The 18,830-nt window shown below is 45.8% G+C and overlaps 1 protein-coding gene across 10 annotated transcripts in view; it reads right to left on the bottom strand.

Annotated features, from left to right (window-relative positions):
* ATE1 (arginyltransferase 1) overlaps positions 1 to 18,830 on the bottom strand; it is a 129,862-nt gene that overhangs the window by 46,037 nt on the left and 64,995 nt on the right. The gene's annotated exons all lie outside the window — the stretch shown is intronic.

The raw sequence follows: 18,830 nt of genomic DNA, 5'->3' as shown, positions 1-18,830 counted from the left end.
GGCTAACTCACAGTTTTTTAGAGCATTCTTTCGATGTGATCTACAACTGTAGACCATGCCGAGCTCCAGATGCACCCCCCCCCAATCTCAGAAACACACTCACAAGGGGGCAACGCCGCACCCCGGGGGCACGAGGCTGAGGAGGGAGGGAGGGAGGCTGCAGGAGAGGGTGATGCGGTTCACGGTGAGGTGCCTAGAAAAGGGGAAAGCTGGCTCCTAAGAAGCCTACCAACCGAGAAGGGAATGTGTATTTTTCATTACTAAATGGATTTCTGTGAGGAAGCACTACTCCATCCCACGTCCGCAAAGGGAGGTGAGTCTGGCAAACCATGCTCGGTCACACCGCCAACCGTTACAACTTCCGCGGCTGCTTACAAACTGCTCTAGAACCAAAAACCACCCAAACAAAGCACTTCTGGACTCGGTTGCCACAGAAAAGTGGACGTTTTGCTCAGAATATGATCATAGTAGTCAACCGTTTTAGTTTCTTTAAAGAAAACCATTTAGACTATCTGTAAAATCCAAATTACATTACACTTCTCCCCATGAGAGAGAGACAAAACTAAACTATGATCATAATATTTCAATCAACTTGACTAGGTTGTCACGGAATGAAATTCCAGGAAATGCCAAAGTTAAATCTAAAACACCAGGAAAAAAAATCTAGCTAAATACACTTCTCACTTTATTTCTATTAAAAACAAGTACTTCTCCTGGAAGAGATCATACCATTTTTGTTTTGCCAATGGAACGAACAGGCACTCTCCACTCGCATGCTCTGAGCGTAACTTGAAGAGCATTACACACTGATCTAGTTTTCTACCCTATACAAGAAGGGGAATACCCTGGTTCAACAAACATATTAGTCGTCATTCAGCCTGAAAATTATATTCCTTTTGGTAGCCAGAAGTTAAAAACGATTCACCCCATCCCTTTTTGTAAAATATTTTATTTATTTATTTTTAGAGGGAGGGGAAGGGAAGGAGAAAGAGTAGGAGAGAAACATCAGTGTGTGGTTGCCTCTTATGTGTCCCCTACTGGGTACCTGGCCTGCAACCCAGGCATGTGCCCTGACTGGGAATTGAACCAGCGACCCTTTGCTTACAGGCCCGTGCTCAATCCACTGAGCCACACCAGCCAGGGCTCACACCCATCTCTTAATGAGTGTAGTGAACACAGGTGTCTAAAGCACATGTAAAAGGGATGGGCATCCGGAAATTTTTCATTTCAGGCTCAATGACGTCAACAAGTTCTAATGGGAACACAACCAGTAACCCTAAGAGACTGTCCCCCAGTTCAGGTGTAACAGGTCAGCAATGTGGATTTTCAAAAACAAAAGTTACTCCATTAAGTAGATGGAGAAGAGGCAAAAAACGGTTCAAGCAAACCCTGGTAATCAATTTCTTTTAGTATTTTGTAAAGATGTAATTCACATAACATAAAACTCACCTTTGATAGCATGAAATCTGACTGTGTTCGGTGTATGTGCAAGGCTGTACAATCAACAGTACTACCTAATTCCACAACATCGTCATCATTCTGAAAAGAAGCCCTGTGCCCGCTGTTAGCAGCCGCTCCCCACCCCTCGCTCCTGCACCCCTGGCAAACACACATCTCCTGGCAACCCATTTTTAAGCGAAATACCGGTGTACATGGCCACACGCCCTGTTTGAGGCAGGGTAAAGGCCGAAGCCCACACACGGCCTCCCAGGCCCCCCTTCCTGGCCTGTCTTGCACTCCTTTCCTTCCTCCCCACCATCACTCCGCCCTGGCTGCCCCTGGAACACGTCAGGCCTGCCCTCACGTGCGGGCTTCTGACTGCTCTTCCCTGGCCCGACAGGCACTCCCATGGCCAACTCTGTCATCCACCGGAAGTTTCTGCTCAGATGTCACCGCCACAGTGAAGGTCCACTATGTTTTCTTCTTCCTGAAGCTCACCTACACGTTCTTTTCCACGGGACTTACTCCGTGTAAGGCTGCTCTTAGCTCGCTCATTTGTTGCGTCTGTCGGAAACTCTATGCTAGAGCGTAGAGACCGGGGTGGGCCCGGTCTCTCTGCTCACTGACACATCCCCAAACCTGCTCAGTGAACAACTGCGGATGAAGAGTGGTGACTCCGACACAGCTCACCATTCATTTCTTACCTCCTTCTCCAATGGCAACAGATATCATCTCAACACACTGTCTTGCGTATCGACACAGCTCACACAAACCGATCAATATTTGCTAAACCTGTATTCCCAATGCAGTCCCATATTTTTACTGTATAAGAACAGTTCCCAACCTTTAGGAATTCAAGAAATTATGGAATACGGAAAGTACACAGGCATTATCATGAGAGGGTCCATAACAGTTGCTAAAATTGAAAAGGGGTTCACATACTTAAGAAGGTTAGGGACTATTCTAGAAACTAATTCATGTCAGTTTAGTTTTTGTTCCTCAAAACTGAAAATACCTTTTTTCTTATTTCACTGATATACACTTCCTCAGTTTTTCATATGGTTTCATCTTTTTAAAAGGTGGGGCAAATGGGGCTTGAGAAAACGCCCCTTCACCTGACCCGAGGGGCGCAGTGACGGTAAGACGATTGGTTCTCCCGGTGTTTGTTAAGAACGCGGTCCTCATGACAATCCCGCAGGTCTGAGTTAAGTCCGGAATCTTCAGGGAGTAATGGAAACAGACGCGTCCACTGTACAGACAGAATGAGGTCTCGTAATCGTGGTGATGAACTCAGAACTAGACTTCCGATTCCCGTTCTCTTTCTATGCCTAAATTGTATAATATTCACAATTCTTTAAAGTACTTTCAAAATAAGTCATTTCAAAATCCTGGAAATCGTAACTCAGTTCCAAACGCACAGGGACTGTGCCCAGCTTCGGGGTGCGATGGTGAAATGAGCCCTGGAGGCCGCCGTGCGCCCGTGACTTGGGCAGCCCATGCGGATGCAGGTTCTGGGCTCGAGGGAGGAGACACAAAGGAGCCGCAACAGAAGAGGGTCCTGGGCCACGACACCGAGCAGAGCACAAGGATCACACACGCACAGCATGGAACACAGAGGGAAACGACCAGCTTGCCCGCAAGAGTCCTCAGCAAAGGGGCCTTCTGAAGTGAGGTACCACGGCTGGAAAAACATCAGGCGAGTACCCAAGTGAACACAGATACAAGACCTACAACGCTGCCTCCCTCCTGAGCTCCCAAGCACGTCTGTCAAAACGCCCCTAGACGGGGAAAGAGATGAGAAACAACTGTCTGGACGCTACAGATTAGTATGTGTCCTGCGTCTACGGTTTGTGGAAGCTTCAAAACTGAATGTATCTTTAGCTTTACATTCCAAATGTTAATGCTAGGTTACTTATAAAGAGTGACTCCATCTTTTCTTTGAACAAATGCCAGTTCCCATAAATTCAAATTTATTACCAGTAGGTAGCTTTCTTCTTAATACAGAATGATGTATGGGAAGCAACTTGCAAGTTCATGAATGGATCCCATTGTAACCTGGTGTTATCTGGAGAAACGCTATGAAAGCCGTGCTTTAAAAATTACATTCTTGTTCCTTTTATCTTATTACATCTTCCTAAATTCCTATAGAAATTCTTCTTACAACCGAACGTAAAACTGACAAAAAAAATGAAAAAAAGCTTACTACTATTTACACTACAATGAAAAATTCCCTGTAACAGCCCTGAAGAAAGCACCGAAATGACCCATCTTTTTTAAACCAGTTCTTAGTGTTAAAAGGTCTACTCTTTGAATTATAGTAAATCTGAAATGTATTATTTTAATTTCAAAAAGGCTTTACCATCTTTAAAAATCTTTTTTGTCCTTTATAAGATAGTCGTGAACCCCTATGTATTCAGGAGTATATATATTTGCAAATCTGACATAAAATAATTCTCCTTGAATATTACATTTTTTGTGTGTAAGTTTAAACAACATGCAAATGTGAAGTTATTTCTTTAATTAAAGAATCTGAGACTGTTATGTTTCTCAAAAAAAAGAAAGAAAATCAGAGAACAGTAAAGAAATGCTTTCATATGATATTCACCCAAGTGAGCATGCTTGGCTTTTAATTGGAAACATCTGGGGATGGGCTCGGCCGATTGCAATAAAACTGAAGTTACCAATTCACACCCTGCCATTGTGAGGGTATTTTGTTTTTACAGTTTTCAAATTAAAACCAAACGGGCTTTCCTTTGAACTCTGGTCCTGAAGCAAAGATCTTTATGAGATTTCACTCTCAAGAACACTTTATAAATATTTTGAAAAATATGAAGGATTTCTGAGTATTTGAGAAAAGGATAAACTAGCAGTTTGTTTTGAAAGTTGAAAGTTCAAGTTAAATTAAAATGTAAGAATGTTCAAAGACAATATTATTTGAATACACAGAGAGAGCGAGAACCAGTAGCACTGAACACAAAGAAAGATTAAAGTCTTTTAACAGTTCAAGCCGATATAGGTATCCCATTTTTTTACACTACATCTGCTGATTTTACTAAAACCAATTACTTAAAGAGACGCTCCACCGCCACATAAACAAAAACAGTTCAAAACAATCCATTAGCGTGAGCTGCAGCTCAGAGAAAGCGGGAGAGAACAGGGGCTTGCTAAGCCCAGACTTTCCCCTGAAAGACAACACCACGAGTGAGTCCCATCCATGAGGCACTACAGCAGACCCCCTGCCCCCGAGTTCATTACATAAACAGAGACTGACTTATCAGTCCCCAAGAGAGTGCTTGAGAAGTAACTCTAGCTGCTCTGTTTTCAGAAACTGTGTTTGGACTGTGCCATGCTCAGCTGGGGAGGTGAGCGGAGACCAGGAAGACAAAGGGCCTAAACACCTGAATCCATTTGCGCTCCCCCAACTCCGCAAGCCCACAGATGCACTCCATGTGCTGCGAGGCGAGGCTTTGAAAACTTACAAATACATATTTTTCCCACTGACAAACAGAAGTGGTGGTTCTCTGTGTTTCTTTAATTAAAATCCAAGGGTTCGCAAAGCCTCCAGGACTTACTTTAAAGCTTCCTTAAGACTGGGCTATTTATTTTACTATTTGAGAATAATAAAGATCCTAATTCAGTTTTAATCACAATCTTTGCTTTTATTTTGGCAACCCTGGGTTAATCTTCTCTTCTGGAAAATACAAAGAAAGCTTGTGAAGAAAAGATTCAGGGAGTCAACTTACAGCCTAAATTTAATTTCAAACTGAAAGGGTCATAAGTTGAAAAGGATGAAGAGAAAGAAGAACAAAAAGAAAGAAAAAAGAAATAGAATAAAAGACTAAGCCAAAAAAATAATAAAAGAAAAGTAAAATCCAAAGCACCTTTAATTTTTGTTAAGTATTAAATATGTAAATGAGTACTTGTGTATGTGCGTGCTTACATGTACATTAAACTTGGCCTTTGCTGTATTGATGAAACAATCAGTTAAGGTGTTTGCTTTTTTAGGCGGCTGCCGGGAAGGGCAGCTCTGAGAATCAGAGGTTCTGCCACCGCCGTGGAGTGACGCCACACTGACCCGCACAGCACTGACAGGGGCTGGCCCCCAGCCCCTCCTGCTGCCATCAGAGAGGAACGACTGGGTAGGTTCTCTAGTCACCCTTTTGGGCTCTCTAACATCTAGAACAAAGTAGGATGACTCCCTTTTAAAGTAAAAAAAAATTCAGAGGCCTGTAATTTTACTTATAGCTGATGAGAGATTACACAAGACAAAAAAACACAAGTTCATCAATGCTTTGAAATGAGCTTAGAGGTTACTCAGCACGAGACACCTATCTGCGCACGCGTGTACAACACCAGCACTGTCCTCCCGAGTTTGTGAGTCTGCACCCACAGTGCACACACGCAGCCACGGCCCTCTTGCCCCTGGTTCGGGGACACCGTATGCATGGGGTGTGGGGCACACAACTGCACCCTTTCCCCAGCAGCCCACCCGGGGCACTCCCATCTCAGCACCGGCTGTGCGGCCTGCGGGGACTCCTCACCTGCTCTCAATGCCCGCTGCACGTTTGAAACCAATGTCCTTGGACTCGGCTTCACCTCTCCACCAGCTATTCCTTTCCACCCCCGGCAGAACCCCTCTGTCCCCCACCACCGCCCTCTCACTCCCGCAAGTCAGCAGGTAATTTATCGAATTTCTATCACCTGCCCGGACCCATGCTAAAGTCACGGGCACGCCACGGTGAACACCGCCACTGTGAGTTCCAGTTCTCAGGGACCTCTGTGGAAACCCACCGTTTACACACCCGTGCGACAGGGAAGCCTGCTTTCCACTGGGCTGGGAGGCGGAGCTGGCGGATGCCCCCGAGGAGCGACAGCAGTCTGCTCTGGAAGGAGGTGCCACCTGCTGCATCATCTGTGCCCAGGCCGGGCTTCTCCCACTTCTGGGCCGCCTCCCCTCCCCCACCCCAGCATCCCAACCTGAAGTGTCCCCAGAGCTGGAAAGTGGCAACGTTTCTCTGCCTCCCTCAGGCCTGGGTGGAAGTCCTTGTAGGGACTGAGTTCTCAATACTTACGTACTGAGTATTTATCAAATTAATCTAAATTGTGTCATAATTTATTCCTTAAAAATAGAAAATCAGACAACTTTAGAACTAGAAGAGCCTTAGACCTCCCTAAGTAGGATTCAGTCTCATTTTAATACCTAAACAAGGGGTGGGGAAGAGAGAAAAGTTAACCTGAAGGCCAACTGGTGAAGCGACTTCCTGGCAAAGCTATGATCAGAAGTCCAATCTCAGTATTTTCTTTCTGTTAAAACTCCCAAGCTAAAACCAGACATTAAGATTGAACATCTAAGGTGTATCAGAAACGCTCTTGTTTGTGAAGATTTGACTAATTTGAGTCATTTAGGAAACATGTCATGGGCTCTATTTTTCAACATCCTTTTTAAGCAGGTATGCCTTGAGTCAAAAAAATGCTAGAAACAGTTCGTGAAAAACCCACGGCTTTAAAAAAGTCAGGGGCTGTCTCTGATTGATCACGTCTCTGACTAAAGCTATTACATTTTTCCAGTAAACATTTTTCAATGCCTGAAAACCTTAAAAGTCTGTTTAATTACACCCACGAGGGAAATAAGAAGTTAGCTATAATCTTGTATTTATCCCAGGGGTGTGATTTGTGGTAATCATTCCTTTTTTTCTGCCTGATGGAAAATTCATCACAAATGATTTAAATGTTTCAAGTTCAAGGATAACCTTTCCGCCCTCAACCGTGTAGCAGTAGGAGTCCTGGGAGAATGCACACCCTATCGCCTGAATGTCACCCTCTGCGAGGAAGGGCTCGGCGAAGGCTCCCGTTAACAGCTCTGCGGAGCAGCCGCACATCAGCAGGCTCAGACGACAGCCAGGAGGCCATTCCTCCCTTTCGCAATGACTGTGTATGTTACGAGAAACACAGCCACTTTTAATTTAACATAGTTACTCGCCGAGTGGGAAGATCCAAGTCCATTCACAGAGTTTTAGAACAGCTACTTAGTGAAGAATTTATCATGTCACAAACACCAAATCATCTTGGATGACACTTAAGAAAAGCTTACTTACTCAGTTCACCTAAGACATCCAGCCCAAAATACATTGGTCTAAACTCAATTAACCATGTCATTAGAACAGAATTTAGAGTTAAAGACCCTCAGGAGGGCAATAATTATTAATGTCCCTGTAAATGCCACACTACTCACTGTTACCGCATTCTAAAACTACACACATGCCAAGCAGAAAAAGTCTTCATGATGTAACAGATTTTAACGTCTTATGTATGGCTTGCAAAGGGCTTAAATTTAAAATACATGTATATTCCTGGCTGGTGTGGCTCAGTGGATTGAATGCCATGCCAGCCAGTGAACCAAAGGGTCGCGGGTTGGATTCCCAGTCAGGGCACATGCCTGGGTTGTGGGCCAGGCCCCTGGTGGGGGATTGCATGAGAGGCAACCACACATCGATGTCTCTCTCCCTCTCTTTCTCCCTCCCTTCCCCTTTGTCTAAAAATAAATAAATAAAATATTTAAAAATAATAAAACAAAATACATATACAAAGGGGAAGTTATCAACAGGTAAACCATCAGATTTCTTCTACAATGGTGGCTATCTGACTATACACAAAAAATGCATTGTCTTAAAATTTAAGGAGTCAATCCTCACCTTTACATCCAGCAACAGTGTGGAGGAATCAAAGCAGCCTAATTATCATGTCAGAACTCTCTGGAAATAATATAAATAAAATTGAAGCTGAAATCTACAACTTCCAGATGTGGGAAAGTATAGTCCTGACAAGCTATTATTATGCAGAGCCTGAAATTACGGTATTTGTGCAGTTTGGGAGCACCGAGAACGTCTGGAAGCTAACAACGCACGGCCCGTCTATAAGCTTCCAGTGACGCAGCACCCAAGCAGCCCCGTGAGGTGCAGGACCCAGCCCAGCAACATCCCTCTGTGTCGTCATGAGCTCACAGGTCTAGAGATATCTGTGATGCCGTCCATGGCAGTTATCCTATTTGAAGCTCAAACTGTCCACATTTTGGCCAATGGGAGTCCATTTAGGTTGACTCCTGAAAGCTTTTGACACGATCATAGTAATTCATGATAGCTAACTTCATTTCATCTTCACATGGACTATATACTCATCTTTCAGTCGTTGAAAATAAAATACTACTACTTTGTGACATGTGAAAACTACGTACCATTCAAATTTCAATGTCCATAAACAAACCTTTACTAGAGCAATGCCATGCCCATCTGGTCACATATCTTCTAAGGCTACTCTGGCTCCAGGAGCAAACCACATGGCCTGTTACCCTAAATATTTACTCTTTGGCCCTTTACAGAATGACTGCAGGGAGAGAAATTCGAATTTCAGTGAGAGAGTGAGGACCCACGGGTATGTTTACTTTGTACTATTCACGGGGCCCTACGCTTTGGTGACCTTTTCTATATTTCTAGTATGCCTCGATTAAAAGGCTTCTTTAAAAAAACCTTCCAATTATTGTGAATTAAAGGATGTATGAGAGAAAACATTCCTATAATTGTATCCAAAATTAAACATGTAAAATGGCAATTTTTAAAAAATCCATTGTCAACCCTCGCTGGTGTAGCTCAGTGGATTAAGCGCAGGCCTGGGAACCACACGATTGCGGTTCGATTCCCAGTCAGGGCACATGCCTGGGTTGCAGGCCAGTTCCCAGCAGGGAACTCATAAGAGGCAACCCCACATTGATATTTCTCTCCTTCCCTTCCCCTCTAAAGATAAATAAATAAAATATTTAAAATATTTAAAATATCAGACCTACAGAGAGCCACCTGGGCAAGTTTAGAGACGGTTCCCGAAAACTAGACGCAGCCCAACCAAACAGACAGTAACAGCAGGGTCTGACGCACGTAGCAGACACGCCGGCACAGGCTGGGGCTAACAGCAAGAGCCCAGGGTCCGGGAGAATGGAAGCGTGAGGCGGTAATACAACCTGGACTTCACACGTCATGGCAACTACGGAAGGAGCAGAGAGACACCCCCGACTGACCTCGAGTCCTACTGATGTGAAGCCCAGAGTGAAGCCTGTCGACTCTGTGGCAACATCTGCACGTTAGAACCATTTAATCACTATTTGCTGCTCTTTGACTGTAGAAATTACCGAACAGTTTATAGCAAAAGTGAACAGGACTACTGGTGAATTAAATGAAAATGCCAATTCCAGTGTATGTGAGGGAAAACCACCCAAACATACACACCTAAAGCTCTCTAAGTTACAACATTGACCTGCACGGCCATCAGCCATTCTGTGACTTGGGGCCAAGCCCTTTCTTTGGCGACGCATCACTGGGACTTTCAGTGACTGGTTAAAAATACTGAGAATGTAGTACAGAATCTTTCTAGATTTTAATGGACTTTTGTTTTACCCCAAACTCTCACAGTAATCTACTTCGCAGCTAATTCGGCAGTGATCTATGATTAATCTTTGAGTCTATCCAAAGCATTCAAATGAAATTTAAAGCAACTAACTACTTCATAAGACAGCATTCATCAGTTTCCTCGATCCTGAATTAAATCACATCATTGCTAAGGAAGCCACGTCGGCATAAAAGCTAAGAGACGCGCACGTGGCCCACAGTGCAGTCTCCCTGCCTCGAGCGTGGCCACACAACTGAACACGAAGGACAGACTCAAGGCATGGGCGGGGCGGAGGGAGGCAGGGCCCCAGCCGGGACCAGGACACAGTGCAGGTCTGTGCCTCGGGGCGGGCCGCAGTGGAAAGGTGCGTCTGCAGGAGGGGGAGCTGACCCCACGGAGGGGTGAACAAGGAAGGGGAATCGGGTCAGGACAGACCCGCTGCTGCACTGCAGGTGGCTGACGAGGACATAAGCTAAAGAAGGGAAAAAGGAGCCAAAATGGCAAAAGACAATTACCTATTTTAGTATTATTTGAGGCACTCCTCATTTTTCCTTCCAGATTATCGTCTTAAGGGAAATACATTTAAAAAGAGAACTTTTACTTCCCTGTTACACGGGGCCTGACATCACTGAGCACGTATATTCGATTTTCCTTACAATCCTCTTGGGAAGAGAACAAAGCAACCCCTCAGTGCTCCCACTGGAAACCGAAACAGCCACAGAGCAGCCCTGCCGACTCCCGAAAGGGACCAGCACAGCAAGTGCCAGCACCCAAACACGCCCAAACCCTGCAGGAACAGGGAGCTGGACCAACGTTTTATCAGCTCACATGAAGAGCTGAAGGGAGTCGAGTGAATTTTCAGTGTAGAATTTTAAGAGAAACAGAAAAATTAAAAAAGAAGATTAACTGGTTTATCTTCCTGTGCATGTCTGCCAGGCTAATTTTAAGTCGCTTCCAGTATAGTACATCCTTCCACCCTCCTTGGAATAATCTCCCACATGAACAGACACGCAGTAGGACTGGATTCCTCACATTCAGCATGAATGTGCAAAACAACTAATTCCACAATTATATCTCAAAAAGAGAAAGATGTTTGCCACGCATTCTTTATAACAAAAAGTGGGGAAAAATGTATACAGTAATAGCTTGATAACTTATGGTACAGTATTATATTAAAACATTTATAGTCACTTAAAATCACATGCATACAAAAGATTTAAGAAAAATTGGAAAATATTCATGAAACAAGTGGAAAAGGTAGGGAAAAATGCATACGTCATTTAGTAACAAACATGAAAAATGTATGTGTATTTACAAAACCCCAAGAAAACACAGAAAACATCAACAGTGATTAGTCCTAGGTGAGAGAGCTGCAGGCAGTGTTTCTTTTCAATACTCTTCTTCTTCCCTTTTCCAGGAGAGGAATTATTTTTAAAATTTAAAAAAAGGAAAGAATGAAACAGGGGATGGCAAATGGGAGAAAACCATCGTTCCAAGGCAGGCAAACCCACGACAGCACCGGCCCCTGTAACGATTCCTGCAGCCCCAGTGGCGCTGCCCAGTCAAACAAGCACAGAGGCTGTGGCTACCTTCTCAGGAACACCCAGATGCGCTGTTGGTGAAGAGTGAGCATGTCCAGTCTCCCAGCAAGGCTGCAGTCCGAGACGAAGTGCAGCGGCCTCTCCGCCCCTGAAGCTGGCCGTCCAGAACAACGTCATCTTCCCTCTCAAGTGGGAAACGATATCCCACGCACACAGTGACCACCCCTGACATGGAGTCATGAGGCGCCCATTACCCAAGCACACCACGGAAAACAACTGACTCTGCATACACGTACGTGAGGACAACTGCAGTCACCATCCCGTGCAAGATACACACCGGGGATTTTAAAATGTGAACACGAAAAACAGTGCACGTCTTAGAACGCAGGAAGTTCAGACTTGTAGAGCCCAGGAGGGCTGAGCATGCTTGGCCACCCACAGGCAAGCCTTATACTGGACGTCCCCCCTCCGTCTCCTACAAGGGAACAGCACGAGCACCAGCGGGTGGGCGGCAGCTCCGCCCTCCTGCGTGCGGACTGCCAGCCTTCACTAGTTGTATGGCCTTGGACAAGTTACTAATTGTCCTGTCTCCCAGGTTTCTCATCTACAAGACAGTGAAAATAAAAACACCTATGTCTCGGACTGTTGTGAGAATTATCTGAGCTAATAATTATGAAACACTGATTTACAAAATGTACCTGGAACACGGGAAGCAACGTATTTTGCAGTAAAGAATCACAAAACCAACTTACTTCCAAAAGGTTCAAAAAGCATGCACGTGTGTCTCTGTGTGAGCGCCACAAACACTCATTCACATGTCTGTGTACAGGTGGGGGGGTGGGACAGTAGAGAGAGCGAGAGGTGGACCTGAGAGAAGAGCACTCATCCTTATTCCTGCAGCTGTTCTGGAAGCTTGAAAACATTTCCCAACAGTTGAGAAAAAAGAAAGGCCGAGATGCCACTGCGGGCTATAACGCAGTAACATGGAACTGAGCCTGGGCTTTCGTGTCTCGGAACACTGCTGGAGGGCCCTGGGCTGTGTCTAGAAACGCCGAGGTTCGCAGGACAGAGCTGGACTAACAAAACCAGGCATTTACTGCCCCTGCTCAGAAAACAGGGGAAACTGCTTGCCTGGCCGGACCTACTAGGCTGACAGAAAATTTAACAAAGCTTTGGGAATGAGTTGACACGATTTAACGGGAGTTAAAACAATAAAATATTTAGCATCTCTCCAGATTCTTCTATCTCGGATTCTGTATCCAAAAACATAAAGCTTTTTATCGTTCCCACGATGTTTCCCGGTGAGCGGGAACAGTGCAGCCCCCGGCACCACGAGAATACGGGACTCCGGACACAGCCCACAGGGACTGCCCGTCAGTGAGCCTCGTTCCAAATCCCTCACGGAAACAGGTCGCTACAGGCTGCGTGACTCCACGACAAATCAGAGGCATGTGAGCACCCCAGGTTACCCTTTGTCGTTTTTCCTCACCCTGAAGGGCGAAAGAACACCAATAAATGACAACAAAGAAGGAAGAGACGGATCGGAAACAGGAGGCCCTCATTTCCCACGTCTCCCCGTTCACATTCCCGGCCCACCAGGGGCAGCCGTGCTTTACAGCTCCTCCCACCCCAACACGGACAGAGATGCAACTGATGTAAACAAGTTAGAAACTTCTGATTTCCACTGTTTCAATGTACTGTTTTGCCCCCTAAGAAGGTTATTAATGCAAAGCACAAAAACTCCACTGGGGACTTGGTAACAAAGCAAGCACATGCTTTTCACTGTCCGAGTTCCTAGACAGGCCCTGTCCCTTCTCTTCAATCCTTCACTGTACTTTGGTTGGGAAAGTAATTAAAAACTTGGCCTCGCCAAGCTTGCAACACAGAGCCACAAACCCTGAAAGAAGCACTGTTCCAATTAAGTTAAATTTGGGGAGTTCTGAGTTACAAAAGCAACTGTTACATAACCTACCCAAAACTATAAACTCGTTATCACCACCTTGTTCTCAGTTTTCACAGATTTAGGCCAAAAGAACAGAGAGGGCCCTCCTCTGTCTTTCAGGTACCAAGGTCACGTGTCTCTTTCATGACCAGGAAGATCTGTTTGTCATCATTTTGTTTTTCAAAATTCTCAGGGAAGAAAATTCTCAATGTCAATGATCTGTTTCAGTATTTTAAAACTTCAGGTTACATTCTCTACCACTGCTGGCATTAATTTTTAAGTCCCTGTTCTTCTTCTCACGCAGCATTCGCCTCACCAAGTGCTACCTAGGCCCAGACACAGACAGGGGTGGCCGACCACCCTTCTGAACCCCACATCGCTACACTAAGGAAAGCACGTCAGAAACCGAGGAGGAAACGTGTCACTGACGGAAAAAGTTAAAACTCTCCATGACGTGAGGCTCCACTGAGTCCTGTGTGTACAGAATTTTACCAGCTCTTTCCGTCATTATTCTCCGTCTCAACCTCGAGTAGCCAAGTGCGTCCGTTACACGGACGCACCCATGCGGCACTGAGCACCCCGGGGAAGCAGCGGATTCTGCCCTCTCTAATGCCCCCATGTAGACAAGTGCATTAGTTTGGTCCTTTGGGTTGAAGGAACAAAGAAATTCACTCAGATGACCCCGTCAGTGATGCAACACTTTTAGCGAGGCACTTAAGAAAACGAGGGCACAAGTCTTAGCCGTGCAGGGTCAGGCTCCAGAGAATCCAGGCTGTCCATGAAGAGGGGAAACTCAGGCTAGATGAAGGCCTCTTGGAGAACGGACGGCAATTCCAGAACCGGCAGCAGGTCTAACAGGCCTGGTCATCTGTGTTCCCTCGGCTGCGGGAGGCCCCAATCCGTGTTTTCATCTGCTGCTCTCACTCTGCCCCTGCTCCCCCTCTGCGCCTGCTCCCCCTCCCATCTCACAGCTCTCTCACCTTCGGATTTGCAGACCCCTTTGAAAAGCAGATGAAGGGAACCCACGGACACTCCCCTCAAGACGCACGTGCTTGTGTACAGGAGCGCTCGTGAGTCTAACTTGATGAACCTGTGTTATTGAGTCCTAACCCAACCCTGCGCCTCTGCTGCTGTTTTCTGGGCGGCTCTGTGACTACCTGGCTAATGACTGATTCCTTCTCTATTCCCTTAGAAGAGAAAATCTGATTACCCACTATACAGTGGGCAAGGCTTTAATGTTGAACTTGATGATCCTGATCTCCCCTAGACTGCCCTCCTTTGGGCCAGGCACCCATACCTAGTCCAATGAGTGGTGAGTAAGACAGCAGGGTCACATGGCACTGAGCACAGTGACCTAAAGTCAAAGGCTGCATTACATCATAAATTGGGGATATTGTAAATACGTAAATATATGTGACTAAATAATGGCTGAAGGCACATCAAAAAAAGGTCAGCAAAAAGTAGGGTAACCCTGGGGGGTGAGGCTCAGTTGGCTGGAGTGTTTGGCCTGTAAACCAAATCTTCATGGGTTCGATTCCCAGTCAGGGCACACGCCTGGGTTGTGGGTTCACATCCCAATCAGGGTGCATACGAGAGGCAACTAGCCCGTATCTCTCTCCCGCCCTTCCTTGGGGCGGTAAAAACAGTAGGGTAAGACACACCACTGGGGTCTTAAATGGCAACTGTGTTGCACAAGAGTTAAGAGAAGGGACTGGCAGAGAGAATGAAAGGACGCATATCCTGATGGGCAAAGGATGCCCACAGGCAGGCAGAAAGATCCAGGAGGAGCCCGGGCCCCTGAAGACCAAGTGAAAGAATCCGGGTTTAATTGAACTGTGTCAGACACCACAGATTTCCAGCAAGACAATTCTCCCACCCTGTAACCCCCCTTGGATAATTCTGTGGTGGAGGCTAGACCTGGGAGAGGGGTGGGGTGAAGGCACCCAGGAAGGCCCTCCCCAGGTGGAGACCGGGCGGCCTCCGCCTCTTGGCATTGTCACTTCCAACCGACCGCGGCCTTTCCAACATAAGTATGCTTGCTACTCAAGGTGGCTTCCTAGGGCTCATGCCGCAAACAGACAATGAGGTTCTGAAAGTGTCAATTATAAAAACCTCACAGCTGCCTTGTTTTCAACGAATGAAGACATAAGCAGCAGGAGAGCATGTACTGGAACCAGAAGAGAAGAAGGCCTGAGCTGTGGGGGAGAGCCCTGGGGGAGGGAAGGCTGGGAGCTGGCCTCCCTCTGACAGCACCACACGGCAGAACGGCAGGTGGGGGAGATGGCAAACAGGTGTGCACGTATGTTTCCCTGAACCAGCTCAGTGCCCACCATGAGCCTGGGGCAGGCCAACACCTCTGTCCCTGCGAAGCTGAAAGCAAGTATAACCCCCCACCCTAAAACAGGTAAGCCAATACCGTGCCCTCTGAACTACAAAAGATGAACTGAATTTAGCTGCTGGAGCAAGAGTAATTCAATTCACTTGGTTATTATGAAGCTGCACTTTCTTTTTATTTCTACAAAGCAAGGAAAACAGAATGATTTATAAATACTAAAAACAGACCCTACCATGCACATCAGAACTAGAAAAATAAACATCACACTGTGGAAATTTTAACCTTATTTGCCGTGGCTGCTCCTCCAAGGACCTCAAGATTCATTGGCTAGATCTCACCGTAGAAAACCCTAAATCACCTGTAGGCTGACATGAAGCCCACACATAAGCCTCCCCAAGAAAATTTAGCACAGCCCTGGGGTCATCAAAGAGTTTATGGCCGCACAGGGTCATGAATTAGACACAAGAAACTTCTCTCTGGTGTGTCATACAGGATACTGTATTTCAACATCGTTACGGTAAGCCTAAAATTAATCTTTCCGATTGTCCCTTTTTGACAGCAGTCGTCATATAACCCACAGTAACTCGGCAACCGTAAAGCCCTCCAGGCTTCCACGGCCAGCTTGAAAGGGTTCTCAAACCTCGGCACCACTGACATTTTGAGCTAGAGAATTCTTGGCTGTCGATTCATTTTCTGGGCACTGGGGACAGTGACAGACAAGAAGACATGGTTTGCTCAAGGAACTGACGAGCAGGGACCACGTCTGATCCTGTTCCTCCTGCCGTGGCCTCTGGCATGCGTTCCACGCCAAGTGGGCCCCCCACAGGCACCAACTGACCCTGCGAACCTACAGACAACCAGAGCTAAAGGACAGCTGCAGATACAGCACTCAGAAATGACAAGAGCTTGCAGAAACGGAGGGCCCACCTCCAGCTCCAGCTCCCAGGGAGTGGGGCGGGCGGGGCCTAGGTGAGCGGAGACAGGGAGTGGCTTCCCTGAAGAACTGGCGCAGGAGCTGGGTCTGGAAGGGAAGCTGCGAGCTGCACTTGGGCAGGCTCAGTGAGTGAGCTTTCAGATGTGAGAGACAGCGCGCGGAGAGGCAGGGTCAAGAGTGTATAAACTGGTGCCCGCAGGGAGAGGACGCAGACAGAAGCCAACCCGCTTCCCCAGTAGGTCAGGACGGAGCTCGAGCATCAGTATTTTTCAAAGGTTCCAAAGAGGAGGAGCTGTTAAGGGTTAGGAATCGGGTACTCCACGGAGGCCTCTATGTCATTGTGGGGAAAGAAATGAGAAGAATGGGAAAAATAAGAAACAGACCTACATATGCTTTTAATCCCCAGTTAACGTTTACCTTTAATTAATATGCAAACATTTTAGGATTCTCCAAAATTGGAAGTTATATATAATTCATCATAAATCTGATAAACAGAGCCAGTTATATGCATTTCAACTCTTCAAACTCTCATTCGTGTTGCTAAAAATAAAATGTGAATTAATGGAAACTCTGGGCAAACTGACTGCACTGAACTTCAATTTTCTAATCTGTAAAGAGAACCTCAGAACACAAGATTGAAAGGAACTGCTTTTGACTCTGATGTGGCAAAATTTAACATGTGACAATTTTAAAAACAAGATTTCTGACGAGCACGGAATTTTTTTTACCTCCCACCGCCAGTAGGAGGCCTCAAAAATCCCTTACTAAATCATTCTGTGGTCATTTTTTCTACTGAGTATGTCTAACTCTGGACATTCATCACCAGGAAATTCTGGACATTTCTTACCAGGAAACACACATGCTGCAGTGTTCTGTCCTGTGCTGTGGGTAACCGATGAGATCATCTGTATTTCTTTCAGACCAGCAGTAGCAAAGTCACTACCACATGTACCCAAATGCATCACCCTGGACTGCAAGACTGAAGGAAAATAACATTTGCTAATTTGGTCAGAAAACTGAAAAGCTTGGGAGCTAAGGGATCTCAGTGGCACGTGATTTCACAGATGCAGCTCCATAAACTCCACTTTCTTTTGTAGGTGCTTTTGTAACAGCAATGCCAACTACCTTCTTTTAGGCAAACGCCTGCGGAATTCCAGGGCTGCTGTTAGACCACAATCAGGCCAAGGCACTGAGTTTAAGAGTGATTACTCACAGACGAATTAGCCTTTTGTTTTTCTGACGTCTCTGAACCTCTTCTAGCAGTTTCAACTACCTGCTGCCTGGCCAGGTCACGATACTGAAGCCGACAGCCTGAGTCGTGTTTACGTGGCCTCCAGACCCGCCTGGAGAAAGAGGTCAGTCGAAACACCTCCTCAGATCACAGAACGGCCCTACAGAGGACTCTGAGACAACGTGCAGAAGAAATTTTGAAAAAATTGTACCTAACACCATTTCTATAAATGCCAATTTTCCTCTCAAAGGAAACTGATTATCTTTGAAATGTATGGGAAGGGGTCAAGATAAGGAATATAAATTAAGCTTTACATGCAGATATTAAACATTTTGAAAACATAAACGTTAATTTTTTAAAAAGGCTTAGAAAACAAACAAAACATATTTAAAACAAAAGCTCAATTTAAAAAGTATATATAACAATGATGTGTAAGTCCATGCCAACAGCTCGGTCTAAAAGCACTGGTTGCTGGGCAGAATGAGAGAGAACAGAAAGCCTGGTCGGCGTGCACCCTCGGCAGTGCCACGCGCTCCGGGAAGCGACTCTGCCGTCACAAACCACAGCTGCCCTGAGACAGTTCCAGCCCCTCGAGAGTGGCTGCCTGGGGCCCAGATAAGAAGCACAAAACTCTGACAAACGAAATGAGCGACGTGGGCTAGGAGGCCTCTTGGTTCTCCTTGATCTCACAAGGAGATAACAGACTGGAACAGCCACTGTCAAAACTTTAAACAAAGCCAGAAAACACGAAGTGTTGGTGAGGATGTGGGGAAATCAGAACCCGTGTGCACCGCTGGTAGGAATGCAAAATAGAGCCACTATAGGAAACAGTATGGCAGTTCCTCAAAAATGTAAAAATAAAATTACCATATGATCCAGCAGCTGCATTTTGGAGTACATATGTAAAAGAACTGAAAACAGGAACCTGAACAGGTATTTGTGCACATTCACAACATCAATACATGAATGCAAAA

This window comes from Sturnira hondurensis, unplaced genomic scaffold (genome assembly GCF_014824575.4).
Source record: "Sturnira hondurensis isolate 20B ecotype Veracruz unplaced genomic scaffold, ASM1482457v3 Scaffold0011253, whole genome shotgun sequence".
Classification (NCBI taxonomy): Eukaryota; Metazoa; Chordata; class Mammalia; order Chiroptera; family Phyllostomidae; genus Sturnira; species Sturnira hondurensis.
This window is presented reverse-complemented; position numbering and strand designations above follow the sequence as displayed.